Here is a 13904-nt window from a genome sequence, read left to right as displayed (position 1 = left end):
TCACATCATATCCTTTTGCTTATATGTTGGTTATTTTGAGCTCTTTCGTGCAAACTATTGCTCTATCTTCCAAAAATCCCTCTAAGTGTTTATCTCACACTTCAGTGTTCTACTTCTACTTCTTTAGTTCATAATTTTATTGAAGATTTGTCAATTAGAGTATCTAAATCCCAACTTCATTGTTGGTATTCACTTTGAATTTTGTTGGTCATGTCAGCCTCTATGCTTTGGCCTGCGTTTGAAAATCCATCGGTCATGTCAGCCTCTATGCTTTGACACACGTTAGAAAATCCTGTTGATCATGTCAACCTCTTTGCTTTAGCCGGCGTCTAAAAATCCGTCGGTCATGTTAACCTCTATGCTTTGACCCACGTCAAAAAATCTCGTTGGTCATGTCAGCCTCTATGCTTTAACCCACGTCGGAAAATCCCGTTGGTCATGTCAGCCTCTATGCATTAACCCACGTCGGAAAATCCCGTTGGTCATGTCAGCCTCTATGCTTTAACCCACGTCTGTCTTCCGTTGGTCATGTTAGTCTCTATGCTTTGTCCTGCGTCAGAAAATCCGTCGGTCATGTCAGCCTCTATACTTTGACCCATGTCAGAAAATCCCGTTGGTCATGTCAACCTCTATGCTTTGACAAGCATTTGTCTTCCGTTGGTCATGCCAGTCTCTATGCTTTGGCTTGCGTTTGAAAATCCGTCAGTCATGTCAGCCTCTATGCTTTGACCTGTGTTTTTCTTCCGTTGGTCATGTCAACCTCTATGCTTTGGCTTGCGTTTGAAAATCCGTTAGTCATGTCAGCCTCTATGTTTTGACCTATGTCAGAAAATCCCGTTGGTCATGTCAGCCTCTGTGCTTTGACCCACGTCTATTTTTCACTGGTCAGGTTAATATCTATGCTTTGACTCGCATCTATCTTCCATTGGTCTTGTCAACCTCTATTCTTTGACCCACATCTGTCTTCTATTGGTCATGTCAGTCGCTATGCTTTGACCCACGTCAGAAAGTTCCGCTGGTCATGTCAGCCTCTATGCTTTTTGACCCACGTTAGAAATCCTGTTTGTAAGTCTCCTTTATTTGACTGACATTAGTATTTTAACTGAGTAAATAGAGATGATATAAATGATAAGAAAATTTAAAGAAAAGAGAGAAAATATAAAAAAAAAAACAATGAAAAAAAAAGAGAAAAAAAAGAATGAAATGGAGGATAAATAATGTCTGAAACTCTGGAATAATTATTTTACATTGTGTTATGTCAAAAAGCAAATACGGTGTATCAATTTCAGAACATCTATTAAACTTGAAATATGTTATTAAAATCTTTCAAAATGTTCTAAAAAATAAATAAATAAATATATTTATTGGTGTTTTATGATTATGCTTTGCAAGAATTTTGAACCTTTTTGTCCTGCCTAGTCTTGATGATTAATCTATTTGTCTCTAACATGATTTTTCTTTACAACAAATGTACCCTGATTTTGTAAGGTTTCTGATACCTAGGAGGGGTTACTTTGCCAAAGGTAATTGATTCTAATATTATAAGTTACTTTCATTATAGTTTTCTACATATTTTCTTTCCTCTACGACAAATATACCCTAATTTCGTAAGGTTTTTACTTAGGAGGGGCAGTTTTATAAAAGAATTGCAGTTTTCATCGAGTTTACCCTAATTCCATAAGGTTTTTACCTAGGAGGGGTAAATTTTCTAAAAGAATCACAATTTTCATCGAGTTTACCCTGATTCCCTAAGGATTTTACCTAGGAGGGGTAGTGTTCTAAAAGAATCGTAGTTTTCATTGAGTTTACCTTGATTCCGTAAGGTTTTTACCTAGGAAGGGCAGTTTTCTAAAAGAATCGTAATTTTCATCGAGATTACCTTGATTCCGAAGGGTTTTTACCTAGGAGGGGCAATTTTCTAAAGAATCACAGTTTTTCATCAAGTTTACCCTGATTCTGTAAGTACCTAGGAGGGGTAGTTTGCTAAAAATCACAATTTTCATCAAATTTACCTTGATTCCGTAAGGTTTTTACCTAGGAGGGGCAATTTTCTAAAAGAATCATAGTTTTCATCAAGTTTACCCCGATTCCATAAGGTTTTTACCTAGGAGGAGCAGTTTTCTAGAAGAATCACAGTTTACATCGATTTTACCCTAATTTCGTAAGGTTTCTGATACATAGGAGGGGTTACTTTGCCAAAAGTAAATGGTTCTCACATGATAAGTTGCTTCCATCGTTGTTTTGTACATGTGTGCTTTTCTTTACGACTAATGTACCTTGATTCCATAGGGTTTCTAATACCTAAGAATGATCAATTTGCTAAAAGTAATTAGTTTTCTCACGATAAGTTGCTTTCATCACCGTTTCTTATTTGTTTTCTTTCTTTTACAACAAATGTACCATAATTCCGAAGGTTCTTGATACTTAGGAAGGGTCACTTTGCCAAGAATAAAATGACCTAAACATGATGAAACGATGTTGCATGGGAACTCCTTTTCGTCTCAATCCTCCTTCCTTATCTTGCTCCTCTTCCAAGCTTACCCTTCGCAAAAATCTTTGTGTGCTTTTTTTTTGTCTTTGTTGTTTCGTAGTTTCCCACCTCACAATAAAAAGGGGTAACTATCAGCACCCGATTTTTGTTCGGTCTGCCACCTAAACCTCCAATTTACCCCAAATTCCTGACCAGACACTCTTGATCTCTCTAAAATACCTAAAACCCAAAAATCTCCAGCTTTCAGCCCAAAAGCCCCCAAATCCACCGTTAAACCCCTCTTATACCAATCCGATGGCCCCGATCGACCCCCACTTACGCCCCAACCATTAGATCAGACACAACCATCAGACTTAGAACCTCCAAATACTCACCTGTGAAATCTCAACCCAAAATACCTATGTTTACCCTTCAATCGCATCGAGATTCCATTTCAAGGCCCAGGATGATCAGATTTCAAACCTGCCCGATCTGGGCCCAATTAACATAATCTTACCCTTCCAATCAACCCAGAATTCCCAAAAACCCCATCTTGTAAAATTTCACCTAAAAATACCCTCATTTACGCTTCCATCCAAAAAGATTCCATTTTGGTCAATCTTACTAGCCTATACACACAAACCCACTTCCTTTGGTCAGACCCATCTCAATCCTCCATTTTTTACCCAAAATCTCAGCCATCCATCTAGAACCCCAGTTTGACCACCCTTTGACCCATTTTGACCAAACTTTTCTCAATTTATGAAAATACCCCTACCTCCCATATAAATTTAACCAAAACTCTGATTCACCCTAATCTGAAAATTTTTGAAGGACAAACTATTCACTCTCTTCCTAAGGGTGATCATTTCAGCCTGGTCTAGCCCGACCCATACAAGCCAGGCCTAGGCCCGAGCCCACAGTAGGCCCACAAATTTTAGGGCCGGGCTTAGGCTTAATACTTCAAGCCCAACCCGACCTGCATATATTTAAGATTACACATTTTGTGTATAATGTATACATATGTATACATGTTATTTTATATTATATTATATATTTTGTACAAATTTTATAAGATGACATGTATAATTTATATTAGGGAAAATTCTGGATAGGTAACTTATACTTTAGGCTTAGTGTCAATTTAGTATCCAATCTTTAAGATGTGACAATATAGTACTGAAATTTAATTTTGCAATCTAGTACCGGGCGTTAATTCATCGTTAATTGTCATGAAAAAAAGACACAAATGCCCTTAAATTTATCTAATTTTTTACTGTTCACCATCGCTGTTCATCGTCTCGTTCAACACCGCCACTGTTCCCCGCCACAGGAGAAAACCTGAGAAAGAAAACCAGTGTGGTTCCAGTCTATGAACACTGTTCACCGCCACTGTTCCCGCATTGTTCATCTTCTTCACAAAGAAGCAGAGCGGCGGCAAAGAAGCAGAGAGAGTCAACTCGATGCAGAACGGGTTCAAATCTGCCGCCGCTCTACTTCTCTATGAAGAAGATGAACACCGTCACCAAGTTGAACTGTTCATCTTCTTCACAGAGAAGCAGAGCGGCGGAAAATCTGATCACCGTCACCAAGTTGGAGCGGAAGTTGGACCATCGAATCAACTCTCTTGAGCTTGGAGCGTTTGGAGTCGTTGGTGCTGAACCCTGTTCCCGCATTGTTCACCACCACCATTCGTAGACCTTGGCTTTCCACTCTCCAACGGTCTCCGTTCTCTCTTTCCTTCTCCAGTTTGTTCTCCCTACCAGCTAGCCTTGGTAACGTCCAAGGCGCTAAACACTCATCTACGAACAGCCCATACCCAATAGGAGGAAAGAAGTTGTCTCTGTTTCGGTGGTCGCCAATCCTTGGGAGGAATTGTAGGTGCAAAGGAACTCGGAGGTGGAGGGTAAGAGCGTTTGGACTCCTGCTTCATGCCTGGTGTTTGGAAACGCTCAGGAGTTGGGAAATGCCGCTACGGGTTTCGTCGGAGTAGTAGTGGAGAACCTCTACTGGAGGGACCTCGAGGCCGTGAAGCTACTGATCTGGGCAGGAGCACCGCATGAGATACTTAAGGCTCTAACAGTGGAAGTTCTCGGGGAAACCTTCGTTGTTAGCTTCGTGGTAGAAGGTCTGGAGTCGCTGGTCTTGAGACATTCTTTAGGGCTCCGTTGGATTGAAGTGGAAGAAGAATTTAAAGGTTCAGGGCAGCTAAAGGCGGGCGGTGGCGGTTCTGGTCTTGGGGCTCAAGAGGGGAGAGAAAGACCTCAGGTGGCTGAAAGAGTAAGGGGAAGATCCCATCGGCGTTGGAGGAGGAGACGTCATCGATTTGGTTCGGGTGTTTCCAGGTGCTCTTGCCTAGCCGAGAATGAAGATGGGTCATTGCTGTTGTTGGAATTAAGGGAGGTGTCAGGTGCGTATAAACTATGAACAGTGTGTTTTGTAAGGGTAATTTTGACATTTTAAATTTTTTTAAATCGGATAAATGACAGTGGGTAATAGATTTCGGGTATTACATTGTCGCATTTTAAGGTTTGGATATTAAAGTGGCACTTGACGTAAGTAAAAGGTATGAATTTTTCTTTTATATTATATGTAATATTTTATATTAATAATGTATAAAATAAGTATATACACATGTTATGTCATTTAATATATAGATATGTAATGTTTTATATACCAGTGACATTGGCCTGGAATCAGGCTCGACCCAGTTCGGGCTCGTATAGACCTGGGTTAGGGTTTATGCTTCAGGCTTGGAACCCAGGGCCGAGTCGGGCCCAGGCCTAAGCTATAGCCCTTATCATAAGGCAAGCTTCTTTCGGCGACCGGCGACAAAAGTTGAGTGTTTTTCTCCTTGTGGTGGTTCATCTGCAACTGAAACCCCAAAAGACAAAAGGCATCAACGGCTTCATCTGCAATTTTGTGCTTCTACAACTTCATCTACAATGGCTATCATTTGCGGTGGGCATCAACGGCTATATTTTACTTTGGTATATCTTAGAACAAAACAATAATAAAATCATTTTTGGGTTAATTTTTTTCTCTTATGTAAAATCATTTCTGGGTTTTTTTTTCTTTTATTTAAAATCATTTCTGGGTTTTTTTTTCTCTTATAAAATCATTTTTGGGTTAATTTGTTTCTCGGTTATTTTTTTCTCTTATGTAAAATCATTTTTGGGTTAATTTTTTTTCTTCTCTTATGTAAAACCAGTTTTGGGTTTGTTGAATTCCCCACTCTCAAAATCCAAAAAAAGAATGTCCCTTCAAGTTATAAAATTCCAATAAAGAGATAAGATTTAAAAAGAAAAGAACAAGCCCTAAACATCATATTAATTTCAAACCACCTATTGTTATATCATATGATCCATCTATATTTATCTCTAACGTCACCTGTACAATTTATGGTATTCAATGGTGGGGTGATTCAGACAACTTGCTGCTCAATGGTGGGTTTGAAGTGGGACCAGCTTTCCCCAATGATTCCACTGAGGGGATTCTACTTGATGCAGAACCAAGTCTCACTCTATCAGCATTACAACAATGGTTTGTGATAGGGACAGTGAAATACATAGACTCCAAAAACTACCAAGTTCCACAAGGCAAAGCTGCAGTTGAGCTTGTTTTGGAAGCTTCAGCTGGGATACAAACAACAACAGAGATCAATAAGGGTACGACCTAAAACTTGGAATTTGTACTTGGAGATGCTTGTGTGGGAAATTTCATTGTGAGGGCACAAGCAGGATATACGTCAATGAACTTCACGATGCAGACCAATGGAACCGGCTTGGCCTAAAGCTTCCTCATGACTTTCAAGGCAGATTCAGTTCTAACAGACATCAGCTTCGTTAGCCTAACCACGAGTCAGACAAGAGATTTTGTGTTTTGTGATCCTGTGATCGACAACGTGGTACTCCGTGCTTCATTTGGGCTCAAACCACAAATGCAGAGTTGGGTGCTATTTCTATGCTTGGTTTTCCTTGTAGATGTTGTATAGATTATTGAGAAGTAGAGCCAAATCTGAATCTGTTTTACCACTTATTATTATATATATTACTGTTATTTTTTTTAAGTTGTTCCTTGTAAGTTGTAACTGAATAATTTGATTTTGAGAACTTGGGTAAAGAATAGCTGGCCTGATTCCTTCGCCTGTAGAGATTGATTGGATCTCATAGGTCCAAAAACTTCTTATAAATTGCACTCCTTCAAAGGTTCTGATGGATTGATTGAAAGAGAATGATTGGTTTAGCAATTGGCTAATGGACTTTATTCAATAGTTCTGGGTTTTGGACAAAACAAGTTTTGATAATGCGTTAATGTGGATCAACGAGGTCCCCACTGAAGGAGTGGAAGGGCAGGGTATTAGATATAAATGAGTAGTTCTATACATTGAGACCCTGTTTGGGTACCAATAAGGAAAATCGTAATGTTCTTCAGTTTCAAACAAATCTAAAATCTGAACTAATTTCATCGCACGGTTCTGTTACCAGTCATAAGAGGATCCATCTTCGATACTGAATCTATGGGTTATAGGAATAAAAATCATTTCGTTTCATGTAGCGCCTTAACTCTAAACAATGTGTGCTGAAAGCCTGAAACAGGGTGGTTATCTTCCGTTTCAGAATTTTAGGGACCATGAAATTTATTAGAGAAAAAATGAGGGGATAAAAGAACGATGATTCAATTATCTGCTCTCTCATTAAGTCATGATTCATGAGTGCACTACCCTATTTATTAGTTGACGGAGGGTGATTTGCCCCGACCTCATAGCACGGGTGCACGTGGGCGTGACTTTGTTCAAGCGATGACTCAGCGTGACAGCACGGCAGGCACAGCCGCAACTCGATGGGAAAGTCACACCGAGTTCAGTCCAGAAACTCGGCGGGATAGACTACTTGTCGGGAGCTGCCTAGCCCGCACCTCCTCCCCGGGGCTAAGGCACCCCGAGCTACCTCCGAGCTCGGGGCCCCCTGACCTCTCCTAATTTCCGAGCCCCACCAATGGATCTCAGGCCACTCCCAAACAGGAGCACACCGACCTGCCTCTAGATGCCCCGAGGTGAAGACACCTCGGGTCAGACAGCTCGGCACAGCTTGCCACAGGCAGCTCGTCGCTTACGGGATAGCCCGGCACAGGGTAACTCATGAAAGAGTAGTTTGGCATATCGCAGGAAGATCTCCTGCCCGACCACCGTACCTGACAAATCTGGGGATAGCAGCCATGTCCCTCGTCAGACAGTGCCATGCCTGCCACCTTTAGAGGGTGTCTTACACCTAATAGGCACATACCCTACAATGACGGCCCTACGTGTGCCACCTCAGCCCTGCCTGTAATGGCTGCGGCAGGCTAACAGTGGCGGTTATACCTGCCCTGTCAGAGACTAGTGGGCTTGATGCAACAGAATTATGTTATAAGGAGCCTATTCTCAAAGAACGAGGTATCTTCTATCACTCGCGCTATCTGCACTCTTAGCCTTCACCTTCTCCTTGCTTCTTCGACAGAATACTAACTTAAGCGTCGGAGTGTTCCCACCAGGCAAGCCCTCGGGGATTCTTCTTTCTTCTTCATCTCAGGTACCTTTCGGGAGCCACGCAAGTACCTTTCGGGAAGTGGTGATTGCGCTTGTGTCCAGATCGGGGTAGAGGTGCCTGATCAGCCACCGGCTGAGCTTGAAGCCCTTGCGGTAGGCCTCGATCATCACATCGTCAAACTTCGACGACTGGACATAATCAATAGCAGCCTGTACCTTGGTCTCCTGGAGGGCGTCCTCAAAGATTTTTGTCTTCTCCTTGATGTCAGCTCGGAGGAACTCCACCTCGCGCTCTAGCTTTCCTTTGGCCTCCTTAAGGCCCTGCACCTCAAGCTTTAGGGTGTCCCAGTCTGCCCTGAGCCTATCCCGACCTACCCTGAGGCTGTCCCGGTCTGCCTTGAGACTGTCTACCTCGAGCCTCAAAGCTTCCTGGCCGACCTTGAACCCGCTCACTTCAGCCCTCAATCTGTCGTTGTCCCGGGCCAGCTCGTTCTTCTCCACCAACAGCACCTCAATAAAGCTCTTCTGAGCTGAGGTGTCGTTCTGAAGGCAGTGGATCTGACCCCGAGCTGCTGTCAGTTCAGTATGGGCTTCACGGGATGACTTCTCGGCTTCTAGAGCCTATCTCAAGTGCCGGTTGGACTGGAAGGTCAAGGCACGCACGACGGAGTTCACCTACAAGAAGGCAAGACCAGTTAGTAAAAAAAAGGGGGGGAGGAAGAAGGGGGAGAAGAGAACCCTTCACGAGAAACTCACCACCATGGTATGAGAAGCAGCACAGGCACCGAGCTGACCAGGAGTGAGATTAGCCCATTCTCTGACCTCCTCCAGGTACGCGGCCTCTTTGCTCCTTTGGAGACTACACCGGAGGTTCAAAATGCTTTCACCCCCTAGCTCTCCGAGCTAGATGTCGTCATCTCTACCGCATGGGCGGACTCCTCGGATGCCTCGGCGGTGGGACCAATTGGGCAGGTCTCGGCTGTAGCCCCTGCAGGGCGTGCCTTAGGAGCGGCTTCTGTAGCACCTCTGGCAGCTGTCTCGACAGGCTCAGTGGTGGGCTCTGCCACTGTCTTGGGTCCCGGAGGCACCATGTCCTCCTCCAAATCAATGACGGGCTGAACGCCAAGGAGCTCGGGCTCCGGAGCTGGAGCCTGTGAAGGCCGAGCCTCGGCGGAGGCCTACGGAGACTCAACGCGCGCCTTCTTGGCCACGCGCTTCTTTCTCTTCATTTGGCGAAATAGCCTCTGGCCGTCAATCTTCTCCGCCTCCATGAGGCCTGCAGTGAAGCTCGGCGTTAGTAATCCCAAAGTAAATATGTGGACAAAAAGCCGAAGTAAAGGAAAACCTACCCGGGCTCAAGCCGACCTGGATGAGCTTCTCCTCAACTGTGAAGTCTTTGTAATTTAACCCGAGCTGTGCCAACGACTGGAGTGCCTTCTTGGTCTTCCCATCTAGGATGACACCGGGGTCTTGAATGGCCACCCTCCAGTCAGTAGGGAAGAGCCACCTCGTGTTGCTCCGAACTACGAAGTAGTCCCACTTCCAGGCTGGGACTTTACTCGGGAGCTTGTGCATGGGTTTGAAACCCGGGCGGGGAGACAGATAGTAAGACAATCTGTGCCCGGGGAGAGTGCCCGAAGCACTCTTCTTTATGGCCAAGATTGTACTGATAATGTCCAGGTCAATGGAAAGAGATCGGTCAAAACAAAGGGAAATGGTCCCCACCACATTCTGTATGGAGTTTGGGTGAAGTTGGTCCAAAGTGATGTTAAAGTGCACCAGCACCTCAACAATTAGGGGGTGAAGAGGAAGTCGGAGTTCGGCTATCAATTGCTCCCTGAAGACCACAATCTCGTCAGGACCGTGCTCCCATGGGAAGTTGCCGGTAGGAAGACTGTATGAATATTTCTCAAGGAGGTTGAACCTCTGTATGAGGTCCTAGAGCCTCTCTGGGGTCATGGTGGAAGGGCAAACTGATATAGCACCCGACCTCGGTGGGAAGTGGATGCTAGATGACCCGAAGCCGCCCATATATCGGACGACTGGGCGGTAGAGAAGCCACCCTGAGCCGAGGTACCCACCTCGGGCTCGTCAATAAGACTATCTACGCTAAACGACATTATGAGACAAAAAGGGAAGGATATTCATAAAAGAAAGAGGAGCTTGGGGACTCACCACAGGAAACGCGAACCGAGCTAGAAGACCCGAGCTAGGAACCTCAGACGCGAGTTCAACTCTGATGATGGAAGACTTTGTGGCAAAGAAATGGCCAAGGGTCCCCCACTATTTATAGCCATTGCGCCCGAGCATTAACGGTCACGATCAAGACGATCTAACGACTTTCAGAAAAACCGGCTACGGGTTCCTCGAGGTGAAATCAGTTTAGCGCGTTTTTTCGAGTCCGCAAAGTCCAAACCACATGACTTCCGTGCAAAAGCTGAACATGACCTGGGTTCCTTTTGAATGAGCCGGAAACTAGACCGGTCCAGCTGGGCAAAACGCATAACGAAGTGGCATGAGTGCCGAAGCCAAATCCACCCAACGTAACATGAACTCCCTGCACTGGGTCAATACCGCCAGCACAAGGAGTGGGAGGCAATTGATGGAGGGTGATTTGGCCCGACCTCGTAGCACGGACACACGTGGGCGTGACCTTGTTCAAGCAATGACTCAGCGTGACAGCACATCAAGCACAGCCGCAACTCGATGGGAAAATCACATTGAGTTCAGTCCAGCAACTTGGCGGGATAGACTACTCGCCGGGAGCCGCCTAGCCCACACCTCCTCCCTGGGGCTAAGGCACCCCGAGCTACCTCTGTGCTCAGGGCCCCCTGACCTCTCCTAATATCTGAGCCCCACCAGTGGATCTCAGGCCACTCCCAGACAAGAACACACCAACCTGCCTCTAGATGCTCCGAGGTGAAGACACCTTGGGTCAGACAGCTCGGCATAGCTTACCACAGGCAGCTCGTGGCTTACGGGATAGCCCGACACAGGGTAACTCGTGAAAGAGTAGTTCGGCATATCGCAGGAAGATCTCCTACCCGACCACCGTACCCAACAAACCGGGGGATAGCAGTCATGTCCCTCGTCAAACAGCATCGTGCGTGCCACCTTTAGAGGGTGTCATACACCTGACAGGTACGTACCCTGCAATGACGGCCCCGCACGTGCCACCTCAGCCCTGCCTATAACGGCTGTGGCAGGCTGACAGTGGCGGTTATATCTGCCCTGTCAGAGGCCAATAGGCCTGATACAACGGAATTCTGTTATAATGAGCCTATTCTCAAAGAAAGAGGTATCTTCTATCACTCGCGCTATCTGCACTCTTAGCCTTCACTTTCTCCTTGCTTCTTCCACAGAATACTAACTTAAGCATCGAAGTATTCCCGTCGGGCAAGACCCCGGGGATTCTTCTTCTTCTTCGTCTCAGGTACCTTTCGGGTGCCACGCAAATGCCAGGTAGGAGTGACCGGATTGTGTACCATCATTACTCATTAGTTAGATAATTAAGACAAATTCTGGAATTTCATTCTTATTATATGAACCCATATCCTCTCTGCACTTGCTCACCCCTTCCATCAACTTGCTTTCGCTTCGCTTTATCGTGTAGCTCATTGATATCTGCACACACGACCAGATCAGACTATCTCAGAGATAGATTTTCAGTATGTTGCTGCCTGGACATCCACCTCTTAGAATTTATGAACTTATTGCATCTGTCGGTTACTTTCATGATCATGGGTATAAAAATTTGCATCAATATCGAAATGATCGAGTAACAATGAATATGATGGCATTGGAGCTCGTCCTCTGTCATTATACTATTATAGCACCCAGAATTCAGATCGCTGTTCACAATACTTATTGGCTTTAACTTTCCCAAAGGAAGTTGGTAACATGCTTGGCATATGGCTGTCAACCAAAGCCAAAGCTCTTATTTGGCACTCTGTAACACATTGCCAGATAGATGGCAAATTAAGCAAAAAGATTTTAGCAATAATAAAACCACAAACAAATTAAGCAATTCAACAGACCCAGAAATTATTTTACATAAGTGAAGAAAAAATAATTAACCCAGAAATGACTTTACATAAGAGGAAAAAAAAAACTCAGAAACAAATTAACCCAGAAATGATTTTATAAGAGAAAAAAATAGCCCATAAACAAATTAATCCAGAAATGATTTTAAATAAGAGAAGAAAAAAAAATAACCCAGAAATAATTTTACCTAAGAGAAAAAAATTAACCTAGAAATGATTTTATTATTATTCTGTTCTAAAATATACCAAAGTAAAATGTAGCCGTTGCAGATGAAGTAGTTGATGCCTTAAAATCACTCAGATGAAAGCCATTGCAGATGAAGCCGTAGAAGCACAAAGTTGCAGATGAAACCGTTGATGCCTTTTACCTTTTGGGGTTTTAGTTGCAGATGAACCACCGCAGGGAGAAAAGCACTAAACCTCTGTCACCGATCACCGGAAGAAGTTTGCCTTCGCCAATTATGCCTTTGCCTTTTGGGGTTTCAATTGTAATTGTAGATGAACCACCGTAAGGAGGGAAACATTAAACCTCCGTCGCGGGTCGCCGGTTGAAGAGAATAGCATAACGAAAAGTTTGGGTGAAGAATAGAGAGACGCGAACAAGAAGATAAGAACACAAAAATACTTTGAACGAGAAATGGCTAATGGCGTTCATGCTAAATGCCCATTTACCATTCCCGCATGAATGAGGAATGCACGCGTGTCAGTCTCTCATAATGTTCGAAGAGTGTTCGAGCCATCACTCTTCGATTGATGCCCGAACCCAAACAAAGCGGCGGCAAAAAAGAGAAGCAACAAATCTGCCCTTCCCTCCTCACATCACTCGATCTCCTTCTCTCTCCTTTCTTCTTCTCTTCTTCTTCACTTCCCCCGTTCGCTCTCTGTGTTTCCGTCACCGCTGCTGCAACTCACAGCAGCGGCGATCTGCTTTCTCTCGTCCGTTTTACCTCATTAACCCCTCCGTTTTCATTGTTCCTCTTATTGTTACTTATACCAGGCGATTTCGGTACTCCAGCTTCCCTAGCACATCATCGCTCCCCTGTTTCCACCTTCGTGTATGGCTGGGATGAACGCATTAGCGATATCTCCTCGTTTGAACGCATTAGCATTTAAATCGATATCTCCACTGTCGAACCTCTTGGTCACAAGCCGATCCGGCATTTCAATTCGAAGAAAGCAACCTAGAACGAAGGTAACTCGAAATCCCATTGCGGCACCCAATCTTAGGACAAATCCGACACTGTAGTCACTCCACACTGCTGTAGTGGTTAGGTTTACTAGTTTAATATTTGGATCACTATTGAATAATAGCAAAAATTGGGTAGCCGAAGCTAGCGGTGAAGATCCTACCGAACTGGTTCTGTGAAGTCTAAAACCAGTTTAGATCTGCCATGACATTGTCATTCCATGCTATAGAGGTCATTTATCGTTTTTTTTTTTTTTTTTTTTTGTTTTGCAAGAGATGTCCACTTTGATTGTTTCTACCCTTTCTCATTATGCCTTTATTTTCATAGAGATGAGATTTTGACTTGAAAGGTGACATTAATGAATTTCAAATTTCAGTGCTGTTTATTTTGCATTACCATTCCATTATTTGTTGTTTGTTGAACTTGTCAAGTGATTCGAAATTAGACTGTGTGAAGCTTGATCTCAACTGTAGTTTCGTTCAGACATGAAAAGGTTGTTCACTGTTGCTCAAACTGAAGGGCTGTCAGGGATGATTTCCTAGGGACTGTGGCAGAAGAATTGATACATAGCAGCATTAAAGGTGAAGGGCTGCGGAGAATTGTTAACCAATAAAAGATAATAAATAAAATAAAAGATAAAAATAATAATAAGAAATAAAAAACAAAAAAAAAGAAAG

Source organism: Nelumbo lutea, chromosome 4 (genome assembly GCF_056320005.1).
Source record: "Nelumbo lutea isolate HS-2025 chromosome 4, American lotus-T2T, whole genome shotgun sequence".
NCBI lineage: Eukaryota > Viridiplantae > Streptophyta > Magnoliopsida > Proteales > Nelumbonaceae > Nelumbo > Nelumbo lutea.
The sequence above is the reverse complement of the archived record's forward strand: the minus strand, read 5'-3'. Positions refer to the sequence as shown.